Source organism: Hetaerina americana, unplaced genomic scaffold, assembly GCF_022747635.1.
Source record: "Hetaerina americana unplaced genomic scaffold, ioHetAmer1.1.p SCAF_8, whole genome shotgun sequence".
Classification (NCBI taxonomy): Eukaryota; Metazoa; Arthropoda; class Insecta; order Odonata; family Calopterygidae; genus Hetaerina; species Hetaerina americana.
Genome location: NW_027287427.1, coordinates 67330433 through 67345687, shown reverse-complemented (window position 1 = coordinate 67345687; position 15255 = coordinate 67330433).

Sequence of the window (15255 nt, the reverse complement as noted above, 5' to 3'; positions counted from 1 at the left end):
TTTTAAGTTTTTTGTTTATCTTTTATATTATCAGTCCATATCTTTTGATTGAGATCTCTTGAATGATATTCAGAAGTTTGCATTGAAAATTGCTCAGGGGACCTTTAGTCCTTAATCGCTAGTGTCATAAAATAATCACGGAAATACGAGTAGTTGAGAAGTATTATTGGAATATCGTTTATGCGTTGCATATTGCTATTGTAAATAAAATAATATTGTTGGTTGTTGTTGTTCAATCGATCTTTCTTTTATGTTATTAATATCGAGAGGTAAAAATGTTATTGCCATAGTTGTTACACCAGTGCTTTGAACGCGTCCAATAATTTCTTGGTTAAAAAAATGCAGGGTAAGATTGTTGGGAGTAAATAAATGTGTAAAATAGTGTGAGAAATATAGAATGTATGGCTCGTAGCATCGAAAATGTTACTCTTGTAGAACGAGGCCAAGGCAAACTGTTGACTTCAGGAATCGATGTTTAGGGGTTGCCCTAGAATCATCATCGTTTCTCGTGAATGTAATAAAGGAGATTGGACTGAGATGGAAAATGTAATTGTTTCGCCGGAGATGGCTACGGAAATGGAAGGAGAATAAACTTCTTGCCTTGATATTGTGCGAAATGGGTTCATTAAGTCAACATCTCTTTGCTTTCCCTATTAAGAAGTCAGCATGAATAATAATTGCTATGGAATCGATTATGAGAAGAAAACCGAAGTACAAAGGGATGTAATTAGTTGCCTTTATTTTAATGACTGCATATTGCTGTTTCAGAGATATTTACGAAGATATCCATTTTTATTATTGACACAAAGTTATCAGCGGATGGAATCGTGCAGAAGTTTGATCTTAATATTCAACTCTACGTAGCATTGTAACATCTTTGTTGGTAATTAATTAGAACCATATAAGATAATCCATCCGCAATATTTTGCTAAAATATTCTCTCCCAACGTAAATACATTTTTATAAATTATCCCTTATGGTTCTACAAAAATCAACGTTCTATTAATCGTTTTGTATTTCAAATTCAGCCAACTGTTTTATGTTAACAATATTGACATTCGACTAGAATTTCACACTAACTATCATACCGGCCGGTCAACGAATGAGCGTTCTTTTCAACTCATACTTGTGAATGATTACTACTACCAATGCATTGGTGACTCTGAAAGTTAGCTGTATATGCCGGAATCATCATTTAAAATTATAAATGTTATTGGAATGTGTAAATTAGTGAAGAATCAGGCCCTGTAAGTAACGCCCAATTTCTTTCTACTAGAAATAAATATTTACTGCCGTAGTCATGTAGAAAAACAAAGGTACCTATTTTCGAGGTATAAAATTTTCTTTATTTTCAGAGGAATATTAATGTACTGGGGCGCTGACAAATGTTATTCATGAAAAATATGCGCAAATTTATGACGTTAAGTCCTAATTTTTTAACTAGAAAAAAGCTGGTCAGTCTTAACGAGCCCTGTCGAATATTTTATTGCAGTTTTAAACAGTATTTTCGAAAGCAAATTCATGCTTTTGTTTAGTGGATATCACTTTTAAATGTTGATTCTCACACATTTTACATGACATTCATGACCTTATAAGTTGGTTACATGGAAATTTCTAGCTATAGTGTGGGTTATTACGGTCTTTGCTTCTGTGATAATCAACAGCTGGTGACAATGATGACTGTTTAATTCCGAACACCGCGTTTTGGATGATAAAATTTTGTGCATAAACAAAAATTTGTGATTAAATTTATATTTAATCGATTCTACCGAGTCATGCCGGACCGAACGAATTACCGGTAATGACTATTTGAAATAACCGTCATCGTTATTGCTTCCGCCACGATGACGCGTCCTTCATCGATATCAATTCTCACAGGCTTCAGCGGGAACTACGAGAGAAGAAAGATTTCCAGGCCGCTTCTGGTAGAAAGGTCGAGTAACCCATTTTGTTTCAATTTCCTTGTCTCGCGGGAAAATTAACAATTACCGACCGACCTCATTCGGTGCGTCAGCAGCGCGCGAACTTTCTCCTAACTTCCTTCTCCCTTCGTTTTCCTTGCAAAAAAAAGACGAGCCTTTCCTGCCCCTCGATCTTGGGAGTACTTGGACATTAAGGGCACCAACGAATAATATTGTGTGTTGGCTCATTTTGAGCTTTACCCGTGGGTTTTTGGGGAAAAGGCAAGGGTGAGTGATGAGGCTTTGGCGGGTTACGGCACGGGGGAGGTGGGGGCAAAAGGGTGAAGGGGTGTGACTGGGTGGAGAGTGAGTTAAAAGGAGGGTGGGTAGCCGGGTGTTGGAGGTGGAGAGGGGTTCTCCCTCAAAAGGAAACCAATTCCACGAGACGGGAGCCAAGGCGGGGTTGAGTTCTTTTTTACCACCTCCCATTTTCCTAACTCGCGCCTCCCATCCTCCCTTTAACACTACCCCCACGTTTTCCTTCGCCCCTGACTCCCCCACTCCTCAAACCCCCGCCTTGCCATTTTCCCCATTTCGCAGGGAGTGTTATAAGGCGTTGGGGGTAGTGGTGGTGTGGGGATGCAGAAGGAGGGGTGGTGGTTGTGGTGGCAGGAGGATTGCGATGTGGATGGTGACGGTGGTTATATAAGGATTCTCTCTCCTCTATGGTGGTGTATACATATATGGGTGCTCGTTCGTCCTTCTCCCTTTCTGGGGGAGTGAGGGGGAGGGGTGTATTGGAGTGGCGGGAAGTTCTCGATAAGAGACGATGGGGGTGGGGGTGGGAAGGATGAATGGGTTGCGGGGAAAGGACAGGGAACCGGGGGAGGGAGAGGGTGGAAGGGGAAGGCAAGGCGCCGAGGTTGGAAATTGCGGAGGTGAGTGAAATGGAAGACGTGTTGCGGGATTTGAGAGAGAGAGTTGGGGAAGAGGGCGAGGAGTTAAGGAATGAAAATGGGGAGCTGCAGGAAACGTCGAATTGGCAGTTAATTGTTTGAATCAGCCGGAGTAAAATATATTTGGTCGTTGAGACGGAGAGCAGATGTTTGTACAAGCTTGTAAATTCTGCATCGGTGTCTTTTTCTGCATTGTAATCCTTCAGGCGCCTTATCGCTTTAATCCGAATGAATGACTCACTGGTCATTGGTTTCAGTATTGATTTGATGTACTTATCAAAACATTGGTCTTACAGAAGTCAAGGACCCATTTCAGTCTTGTGTATTTCCCTTTGCGTTAGTAGTTTCTTCCGGTAGTAGTAGTTTTGAGGGGAGGTGACCGACAGCTGAGGTCATTTGCGCCATAGGGGATGGACAGGAAAGGATGGAGAGAAACGCGGCGTCGGCATTAGCCTACTCTTTACGAAAGGCGCCAAGGGGTTCTCAGCTTAACGTCCCATCCGACGGACGGACGGCGTACTCACTCAAATTGCCCTCCAAAAAGCACCTCAAGTGGGGATCGAGATACCTCTGAAAAATATTCAACACCGCCGGGATTTGAACCCGAGCCCTCTGGGTTAGAGGCCAGTACGAGAGCCACCGCACCAATCCCGACCCCCTGTTTCTTCCCTCTTGGTGCCTTACTCTGTAGTTATTTCAGTTCGTCTTTCTTTCGAAAATGGTGTTCATAAAGTTGCCTTTTCACAAAATGGCTCTACATCTACATCTACTTAATATCCCGCAAGGGCGTGTGGCGGGGGGTCTTAGGACACCGCCCGTAATTATGAAAGAAAAAAAAACTGCATTCAAAAGCAACAAATTTATTACTTCCCACAAATGAAACATGGTATAAATTCATGCAAGAACACAACCCGCACACATGAAAACAGTCAAACTACCAACTAACAACCACATGCACTTAAAAATGTACCTAATATTTTTACAATGTTTAATTTTGTTTCGACTTGTAAATTCAATGTTTCCAATGTTTCTAAAGTGACTTCGGTTTCTTACTATTATAATTTGTGATTATTTGGGGAAAGAATGAGTATATGTATTTATCTGTACTTGAATCTATCTCCCTTATTTTATTTTTGTTTTCTGATCTACCTAAGTAGTGTGGGTCCATTATAATTCCTTTAGTGTAATCGTTAAACTCGTTTGTCCCGACCCTTTCTAAAAGTCAGTCTCACTTGTCCTCCTCGTATTTCAAGTGGCTCCGAGCCTGATTTCCCCAAGAGACCTGTCACACCTATGCTCTTATCATAACAATTTTTTTTAACAATTTATTAACGAATCTGGCGAATTTTCTCTGTATTTTATTTAATTCCTTTTGCCAAATTCTCTCCCAATGATCCCAAATACTCGCGGCATATTCCAAATGAGGTCTAACTGCAGCAAAATAGCACCTCTCTTTACCTTAATGAGATTATATACCATCTTTTCAGCATTTTCATTTGACTTCAGTCTTATTCCACTCTTTGCAGTACTTATTCTATAGTTGTTTGATCAATTTGAATCTTCGTCATTTTTCTATAGTCTCACGTTTCTAATTATTCCACTCCTTTCTTGCGTAGCACTACTTATATTAATTCGTTACCGCAAAAAACTTACTCCATGTGTGCGTATGAAAAACTTTCCCCTTTTGTAATTTTGTTTGGTTAGACGTTATTAGAATTTTCGTGTAAAATGTCTTCTCTTCCCCGGCTATTCTGTTTAGCGTCTCCGTTGCTGCTGTTCATGCTTCCCAAACAGCTAAATCCACAAAGTTAATCGATCTTAGCTTCTCATTGTCAAATTTTATACATACTTCATTCGCCTTTTGCTCTTCTTCCTAGGTTCGTGTTTCTTTTTGATTGTATCAACTTCGGATTTTTTCATCTCTATCTCGAATTAACAAATTTCTCTTCTAACCCCCTTTTCCCCCCGCCGCCCCACATGAGGAAAGTCGTCAATAAAATGAAGCATGTTGCTTTTTCCTCGTGTAGTCGCTTTCCTCCGCAGCGTTTTCGTTGAATTTTTTATTGCATTATATACACACGCCTTTATACATGAAGAAGATAACAGCTGAAATGATTCATCCTTTCCTGATTACTTTCTTCCTACTTATTAGTTGCTGAGTGCACATTTAACTACACTCACAAGACCTCTATAAGGGTTATGAATCTCATGTCTTGCTAAGACACTCTTGGGTTCCTCCGATTGCCAAATATTCCATTCCACCTGACTCTCTATAGCTAACTTACTAATTCCTATAATGTCCGTTGATCCTTTTCCATTCTACCCCAAACTACTTAAACTTCAAAGCAACTTCTCTTGTTACTCTGATTTCCCTAAATTCGACTTTATCCTAATTTTGAAATCCATATATATTCATTTTATTCTCCTTTGAGCAGTTGTTGGGATTAATTAAAAGTTTAAACATCCTAGAAGCTTTCTCATACATCTGCTATTTTGTTTTTCGAAATGAAAAGTGTTACGCTATTCTAAAAGTTCATCAGCATTTTTCTGGGTTAAAATTTTTCAGAGCGCAGCCACATTCCTCTTTACATTTTTTGCCAGCATCAAAGCATACACCCTGGTCCTAACCTGCTTTATCAAATTTTGCTTTCAGTATATTCTCCTTTAATAGCAATACCTTTGTTAGCAATACCTTTGTCATTTTCTCTTCAAATATTTACGTTATGAGATTTAAGACAAAAAAATGCCAAAATTATTTTCACCTCCGCGTCTTATTTTCACCTATTATCACAATTATTATTCTTATTGTCCCCTATTATCACCATTATTATTCTTATTGTCACCTATTATCACTATTATTATTATTATTGTCACTATTTTTGTTCTTAATTGTATAGTATCATAAGTAATGCCCTGCCCCGTGATTATCGTTATAGGCAGCATAGAACGTTTTACGCTAATTATTTGTCCATACTTCCCTGACCTCCAGATAAACTCTATAATTATCCCCTTATAGAACATTTATCCTTGATCTCTAAGAACCATTTAATTTCTTATCACTTGTATCTCTGAATTCATTAATCTCCATAGTTTCGGATACTTCTTTAAATCTTCTGTTCCCTTACATTTTTTCCATAGGTCGCAATTTTTTCCCGTGTTTCACTGCTAATTAATAGTCTGAATTTAGCTTTATGTTTCGTTTCGATTTTACCTGCTATTATTTTTCAAATGTTTTTCTCCTTCGATTTTTGGAATTCCATTCTTCAAGAATATGCTTCTCAATTTTACATTCCAGATGATTTCCACTTTATTTTCACGAATGTTTTTCATAATGCTAGAAAAAATAACACGGTTAACTGCTTGTTTAACAGTTCGCAGAGTAGAAAAACCACAGTCTGCACTCTACCTCAGCATGATGTCTACTGACGGTAGGGACGTTTAGACACCAAGATGGTGGCTCGAGCCCTATCCACTGCCACGCTACACCGAAACGTAAGTTACTCTTTGGTCAGCTCTCGTATATTTACGCTAGTAATTTCGCGATTTTTTATCAATCTTAAGCAGCTCCCTATGTGGTTTTTCCTTTGCGAGTTATTTTGTTTTTTTAAAGGCATTACCTTAGGGTCTCGCCCCAACAATTACAACGCATTATCTCATTTACAGTCTTTATGTGGCACTGGCGAATGCGCGGCTTTAAGGGCCCGTATCGTCATGCTGGAGAGAATGGTGCGGGAGCTTCGATCGGAGATCGCCGGCCGGAGGGCTCCCCTCGGGAGAGATGGTGCTCGGGGTGGGAATACGAAAACCCGCCACGCCCATATGGGTGCACGGATTCGTCCGAATGCTACACGTGGCTGGGCGATTAGAGACCTACCCCGTGTCCCATCTCCCAACGAGGGAGTGTCTCACGTCCGTAGGTCAGACGATTGGAGGGTTGTCTCTCGAGGCAAGGGGAAGGTAACGCTGCGGCGTGGATTGGACTCTGCGGAGGCAGATACCATCCCCGTCTCCAACAGGTACCAGGTGTTGTCGGATGACAGCACCACCGTACCTGCAGCCCCTACCCCTACTCCGAGGGCACTGCCTAGGGTAAGACGTCAGGAAACGGGAAGGGAGGGAATTGTAGTAATAGGTAGCTCGAATGTCCGTCGTGTAATGGTCCCATTGAGGGAAAGGGCGCGCCGCGTAGGCGCCGATCAACGGGTGACCGCCTGGTGTATACCAGGCGGAGGAGTCCCTCAGGTGACGAAGGCGATCGAGGCGGCGGTCAAAGGCACGAAGTGCTCTAGGCTGCGGGTCGTGGCCCATGTGGGCACCAACGACGTCACGGACCGTGGATCCGAGGAGGTCCTCCGTTCCCTTAGGGAACTGAGCTCCGAGGTGAAGCGCGTCCAGGGCGTCGAGGGGGTTCGGTTGGGACTAACGGTCTGCAGCATCGTTCCGAGGGAGGATCGCGGGTCTCTGGTTTGGAGCCGAGTGGAAGGCATAAACCAGAGACTATCGAGATTCTGCTCGGACATAGGAGCCTCCTTCGTCGACCTCAGACCAACCCTCCGATCTTGCAGGACTCCCCTTAACCGATCTGGGGTCCATTACACGGCGGAAGCGGCGAGTAAGGTAGCGGATAGGATACTTGACCACTGTAGGCCTTTTTTAGGATAGAGGGCAGGTCACTTAGTGGGTCAATAACATCTGGGGATAGCGCGTATAATATTATTAATAAAAATATAAAAGTCATTGACAACACTGGCATTGATTTAGAAAGACATGTGACACGCACTCCCCCACAAAGGCGTCCTAAATTACAGTCAGGCACAAATAAGGACGTTATTCAACATCAAAATAATTTAACTATACTTGTTATAAATTGCAGAAGCCTCAAGAACAAATCAGCAGATCTAGAACACATAATCCAAACTCATTCCGCTGATATAGTATTAGGCACAGAGAGTTGGCTGTGCAATGATATTAATGACCAAGAAATTTTCCCAATAGATTTCAAAGTTTACCGACACGATAGAGATACAAGACCCGGAGGAGGGGTTTTCGTGGCAGTTAAAAGTCATTTTGAAAGCAGGCAAGTTTCATTTGAAAATAATAACATAGAAAGTGTTTGGTGCACCTTACTACGGACCAATCAACCCAACATAAATTTATGCTCTTTCTACAGACCTCCAGACTCAGATTTGAAAACACTTCACACCCTCAACGATCAAATTCACAAGTTTACACGTAAATATAATAACAGCATAAACATAATTGGTGGCGACTTTAACCTCCCAGGTATAGATTGGGACAGCAATATCGTTAAATCTGGGACCCGCGATCGCGAATCTTGCAATTCCATGATAAAATTGGTTCAAAGAAACTCCCTTCATCAAGCAGTACGCATGCCCACCCGTGGAAAAAACATATTGGATCTATTTCTTACAAACACGCCGGAACGTATTATTAGTGTATCAACTGATGAGGGCTTGAGTGACCATAAAGCAATTAATGTCCATTTGGACATAGCAATAAAAAAGATTGTTAAACCAAAAATAAAAATTTATAATTACCATAAAGCAGACTTTGAATCTTTTGCCAATCAATTAAACTCTTCACTACCCGAGTTCAAAACCCGCTTAAGTCATGTCAACGTGGAAGAAACTTGGACAGAATTTGTCAATATCATGCAAAAAGGAATCGTAGATTTCATACCTATAAAATACGTTAAAGCAAATCGCGACCCCAGGTGGTACAATAAAGACGTTAGAAAAGCCCTTCGAAAGCAGAGAATGCTACACTCTAGGGTAAAGAGGGCAGGCGTGAACACATCATCTCCTGAGAATACACAATTATGGGACACATATAGATCCTCTAAAATTGAAACCAAAAAACAATTACGTAGCGCCTTACTGGAATTTAAACGCAAAGTACTTTGCGAGCACTTGGACACTGACCCCAAAGCTTTCTGGTCATATGTTAGGGAAGTAAATGGGAGTAAACAAACCGTGGCTTGCTTAAGGGATTGTAGCAATGTAATTCATACAGACAGCGAGGTTAAAGCTAACATCTTAAATTCATTCTTCCAAAGCGTTTTCTCGAATGATGTTGCCACCGCATATCTCCAAGAAACAATACATACTCCACCCATGGAAAAAATAACAGTGGACCAACAAGGAATTCTAAAATTACTTAATGAGATTAAACCCAACAAATCCCCGGGTCCCGAAAATATACCAGCTAGGGTGATAAAACATTTAGCTCCAAACATTGCCCCGTACCTTGAATTTATATTTAACAAATCCCTCACAGAGTGCAAAGTACCTAAGATTTGGAAAACCGCGCAAATAACGCCTATTTTTAAAAGTGGTGACAGGGAGGATCCCAGTAATTACAGACCTATATCTCTCACTTCTATCTGTTGTAAAATCTTAGAGCACATAATTGTCAGTTCAATAATGAGACACCTAGACAATATTAACTTTTTAAGTGACAATCAACACGGATTCAGGAAAACCCGCTCCTGCGAAACCCAATTAGGATTATTTACACATGATTTACTTGTATCTGGTGAGAGAGGTAGGCAAGTGGATGCCATATTCTTAGATTTTCAAAAGGCATTTGATAAAGTCCCACATGGTAAACTCATTCATAAATTAAAGGTCGCGGGTATAAACAAGGGCGCCATAAGTTGGGTTAAAGATTTTCTTTCAGAGCGGGAACAGAGGGTAGTCCTTGATGGCGCTAGTTCCGACAGCGTTCGAGTCACGTCGGGGGTACCTCAGGGAAGTGTGATCGGGCCATTGCTTTTCTTGATTTTTGTTAACGATTTGAACCGCGAAGTGAAAAGTAAAATTAGGATGTTCGCGGATGACACGGTGATCTATCGGGAGATATCTGGGGATGAGGATCGTTTTATTCTAGCGCAGGATTTAGATTGCATTACTAAATGGTGTTCTAACTGGGGATTGACTCTAAATTATAATAAATGTTCAGTGGTAAATTTCTTTAAAAGATCAACGGGATTTGCTTACAAATTAGCTGGAGGTGACCTGGCAGTAGTTGATACGGTAAAATACCTAGGTGTCACATTCTCAAAAGACTTAACTTGGGGGACTCACATACGTAAAGTCTGCGGTCAAGCATATAAAAGATTGGGATTCATTAGACGCATTGTCGGCAAAAGTGACTCGAAGGTCAAGGAACGTTGTTACCACGCTCTTGTAAGGCCTCATTTAGAATACGCATGCAGCGTGTGGGATCCGAGTGAAAAAGGCCTCATTCGGGAAGTTGAGAAGGTTCAACGCCGGGCAGCCCGTTTTGTAAAAAATTCCTACGATAAAACGCAAAGCGTCACCGAAATGCTCATGGATTTGGGGTGGGAATCATTGGCTGAGAGACGATTCAATGCAAGATTGAAATTATTAAATAAATTTAGATCCGCATGTTTCAGCACCGAGGTCTCGCAAATTATTCGTACTCCTACATACATTGGTCGCTTGGATCATGCATATAAAATTCGGGAAATAGATGCCAGAACTAGCCGACTCAAGGACTCCTTCTTCCCACGGACAATACGGGATAGCAACTGCAGGGTTATAGATAGCAAAAATTCCACTTGCCACCCTCAGCGTCTAAAAAATAATTAGTTGTATTTAAATGCATGCTCTTCCACTAACCTTATGTGTTTTGTTATATTAACACATTCTTCCCGAATGACCTCATTCATGTTCTGTTCATCTGTTTTTAAGTTTCCCTTTCAATCCCTCGTCCCTCTCCGCGGGGGGAAATTCCTGCTACCTGCTACGTTGGGTCGCATTCCCTGCCTTTTAAAGACTCTTTGGGGGCAGAGTGTTTCGTGGTGCATTTTCATGTGGTGTTTCAATTTCTTGCTTGTTGTGTCCTGGCTTTCGTGTTGTAGGATGGCTTTCGTGCCGCATCATGGGGTGCAGTTTTTAGTTGTTTTGCGGTATATGTGTTTGCATGAGTATTGGATGAAGGGATTTTTGCATGAGTGTGTGCGCTGCTGTGGGTGTAATTTTCCGTGTTGTTTTTTTGCATGTGGTATTTTTCTTTTTTACGGTTGGTGACCTAACACCCCCCGCCACACGCCCTTGCGGCGGCTTGCGGGGTATTATGTAGATGTAGATGTATGTGCCTTCATCCCTTCGTTCCCGTGATTTTCTTCCGGAGCCTCTGTCATTAAATGGAGCTGGCATGAAGAAACGGGAGCGATCAGCTGTTTAGGGAGCATGATCGAAAAGTGGTTCGTGCTCACGAGTGAGGAGAAAACGGGAATGGATCGAGTGCGTGTTGGGAGGGTTTTGTGGGAGAAACGTGCTCGAAGGGAGAGAGAAAAAGAGATATAGTATACTGGGAGGGAGTCTGTCTCCGTCGTGGATGGCGATAAAGGGAAGAAGGGAACGAAGGATACGGGGGATTTCGGGAGGAGTACCTGGGGGCGATGGGAGAAAAGGGGTGACGGGACGAGGGTTGAGGAGTTGTCTTTCGGATTGGGCGAGGCTTGCGGAAAGGGAGAGAGAGAGGGTGATGGGTTCCGGAAGGGGCGATATTGGGGGAAGGGGTTGCCGACGGGCGGGTTGATGGAGGGCGGGGGATAGACGGGCGTGCGTTCGAGTGAGTGTGTGGGTGTGTGGGCGGGTGTGGGCGTGTGTGAGAAACCCTGATGATTAATGGCTTAGGGCATTAACAGCTATTGACAAACATGGTCGCATTGTCGGTCGGCGGAGGGAGTGAGGAGGAGTGCGGTGTTTTGAGGGGGTGGGGAAGGTGGAGGAGGTTTGGGGTTGCCGCGGTACGGAGGAGGGGGATGTTGCAAAGGAGGATAAAAGGGGTTCGAGCCTCGTTTTCTTCCTCGTCGTTCGCCAGAGGTGGAGGAGTGAAGCCCCTTGGCGCTTTTGATGGATGTGTGCGGGAAGGGCATTCTATTTCCCTTTTCCCCCCGATAAGCATTCAACTGCGCGTTATTTGGTTTCGAAAGTCTTTTATGAAGCCCTCGCCTCGAACGCGGGCGGGGCGCGGGTGGGAGGGAAGGGAGAAGAGGCATGGGCACTTTTAAGCGCGAGGGATGTTGCAACAACTACCACCAGGGCTCGGGAGGGGTTTGCGGGAGGAAGGAGAAGGAGGCGGTTGGGAGATGGGGTTGCAAGGAGGTTTAGTTATTGGAAATCCTGCCCCACGCCGAGTTCCGGTGCCTAATTGGTCCCGTGAGCCCCTTGTTTGGCCTTGCGACCGGTTTGCGGTGAGGCGGCGGCTGACCGGAGACCGTGCTCACGTCGAGGTCAGTCCCGTGGTTTTCGTGTGCGGGTATTTAGACACAATTCCCTCTCTCTCGCACTCTCACCGTTGGCGTGGCGTTAATTGATTCCCCAAAACTTCCCCTTGCTCCTTGGTCTCCCTTCATGTTTTCCCGTGTAGTCGTGGGTGTGAGGGCGATAGCCTTGTTTCAGAGCTGTCATGCCGTAAGGGACCAAATCCCAAAGTATTGGGGGCTCTTTGCGCATTGTCCTCTTGTCGATCGAGAGAGTTAAAAATACTACTTTGGACATATCTTGAAGATGAAGTTTTTCTATTTGATCACATTGATATGTGTTGACGCATTGATAATAAATTTGAGTATTTTATGGCAGGAAAATAATGCCAGTCAAAGGATATATTTTTGCAAAAATACGATCGGAACAAGATAAATAATAATAAAATTCTATTTGCCTAATAACCGCTCTCTACCTCTCTCTTTCGCTGTTGGTAGTGCTCGGTATTGGGCGCCAACTGGAGTTTGCTTGAATTTTTTAAAATATGCAGGGTAATTAAGTTAATAAGAAAAACTTACGAAAATTTTAAAGAAGGTGAGACCATCCTACTAGTTGACTGTTGCTACGTCAGCGTAGACGAAGTTACGGAAGATAGACACGCAATCACCCGGCATGTGATGCGTAAAGATGTGTCGAAAAGGAATATTCTTTATAATCATTACCCAGAGAGTTACAATTGAATTCAAGTGTAATAGGTGAGGTATTTTTTACAAAAACTATTAATGTTCCAAAGGTTTGCAACGCCAGAAAGGTATTTTTGTTGAATGTGATTCCTGCATGCATTATTTTCTGAATAGTGAACATTTTATAAGAGTGCCATGATATTTTGCTTTACGAGAATACATTTGACGACCTCTGCCATATTGTTGTCAAACTCTTGCTCATAATTTTCCTTTTCATTAACACCAAAATCTTCAAATCGATCTTTCCCAACTCAATTTTTTATTTCAAATCAGTTTCCATGTGACTGATATTACATACCAGTAATTTGATTGAAGATAATATCCATATTAATGTGTTTTGACACATTCACTATATTAACATGTTTTGAATTTTTTTAAATTCTCTTTTAGCTGTTGATTCCAATATCAGTGAAAATCTTTTTCATCAACTGTAATCGACACCTCACTACTAATTTCAGTTCATTGATTTGGCAGTCGCGAAAGGGGAGGTTTAATGCAAGCTAATTTTATTAATTTACTATTAAAATTTTTTGAAATTCAATTTCGGAACATTGCAAGACTTCCTTTTTATGCGGTGAAAGTATTACTTATTTATGTCGTATTCAATGCATTTTTATGTTTTTATAATTTATAGATAAAAATGCACTGCTTTCAGATGTAATTATAGTTTAATTGATTTTTTTAAGTGTGCTGATTTTAGTTCCAAACCGCATATGAAAAATCAAGGAGTAAATTTAGGTTTAAAATGTTAATTCATGAATAAAATTTTGTTATTATCTAGACATAAGTTGCTGGCTAAATCTCAGCCACGATATTTCCCGTGAGGAAGTACTGAATTCCATGTGGCGACTCTTACGTATTTGGGGGTGGTATCGGATGACAAACCCTGTGATGGGAACTTCGACAAATTTTTATACAGTTCCCCCCTTCTCCCACCTTTATCATCCTCTTTTTTTAGATTAATAAAAAAATACTAATCCATCCACATTTCAATTAATTTCCGAAAATCTCGAGCATTAAAATGTTTTTTGAGAATCCCTTTATTTTTCGCCAAGCCGCACATTGATCCGATCCGATACAGTGGAGAGAGAAAGGGCGGGGGAGGGTGGGAGAGGAAATAACCAAACGTTCGAACAAACACAAAAGATCGCTTTGAATGCATAAGCGCACCCTTTCATTTCACCCCGACTGCGACGGATGGCTGTAACCGCACACCCTCCTTCTCTCCACCCCAAAACTCCCTTTCCCCTGCTCTCCACCCCCTCCCAATTTTATCTTCCTCCCCTCACCCACATCTCTTGAGTGCACCTTCTAAGTTCGAGCCGGGTGATTGGTCCGTGGGATTCATATTCCCCGCGGGATCGCGGTACGGGCGGGGGGGAGAGAGTGGGGGGGTTGAGGAGAGGGGAATTGGAGCTCGTTGGGGGAGGGGGGTTGGGTCCGGACGGAGGAGGAGGATGGGTTGAAGATTTTTGGGGGTCGAAGGGGGTTGAGGGACGGATTATCCCCACCCCACTCGTGTGTGCGATTCAGATACATGCACCAATGACACCGCAAGGGGGACACCGTCGAATATTAACGTCGAGCGACAAAAGAAGGACGAAATTTGAGCGGGAACTCGTCTCCTGCGGATAAAGGGCCGTCTGAGGCTTCCCATCTTCCCGTCCTCCCGGCGGAGTTGCCCCCTCCTCGGTTCGCCTGACGCCCACCCTCATTCCTCATAACCCCCGACCACCCTCCGCCCGGCCCTGGTTAACACAGGGCGAGAGCCCCTTTTCACTCCTATTCTATCTCTTTTCCTTCCGCGTTTCCTCTTCCTCCGCCCGTCCCCCTTTCTCTCCTCCCGCCCCACCCTCTTCGGGCGGTCCCAAATGGGGGAAAATCCGCGTGAAATTCCTATAATCCTCCAAGGAGAACCCCTCTTGCCACTCCTTCTCCTTCCCCTCCCCCACAAACCTCGTTTCTCTCTCTCCCTCCCTCTATCTCTCTGCATAATGGGAAACGGATTATACAGCGTCGAAACGGTGGCAATTGTAGGCCGGTATCCATTTCCGTCTCCTCTCTCTCTCTCTCTTATTCACTATTCCTCTTTTGCATCTCCCCCTCCCGGGATGAACTTGAAGGAGGGATTTAGTGGGCGCACATAAATGGAGGAGATTTTTTCACAGTTTCCCTCCGCTTCCACTCTTATCTTCTAGGCCTACGGATGACCTCTTTTCTTTTCTCCTTGCCCCCCGACACCCCCTCCCCAGCCTTGCATATTGAGGCGCCTACAATTTCCTTTCTCGTCATCCTAAATGAGATATCTCGTAGTGCACCCTAATATTCGGCTCCATACCACGAGGAGGTAAGTTCGGGGCTCAACAGCGTTTTAAAATCAACCTTTGCAATTGACTTA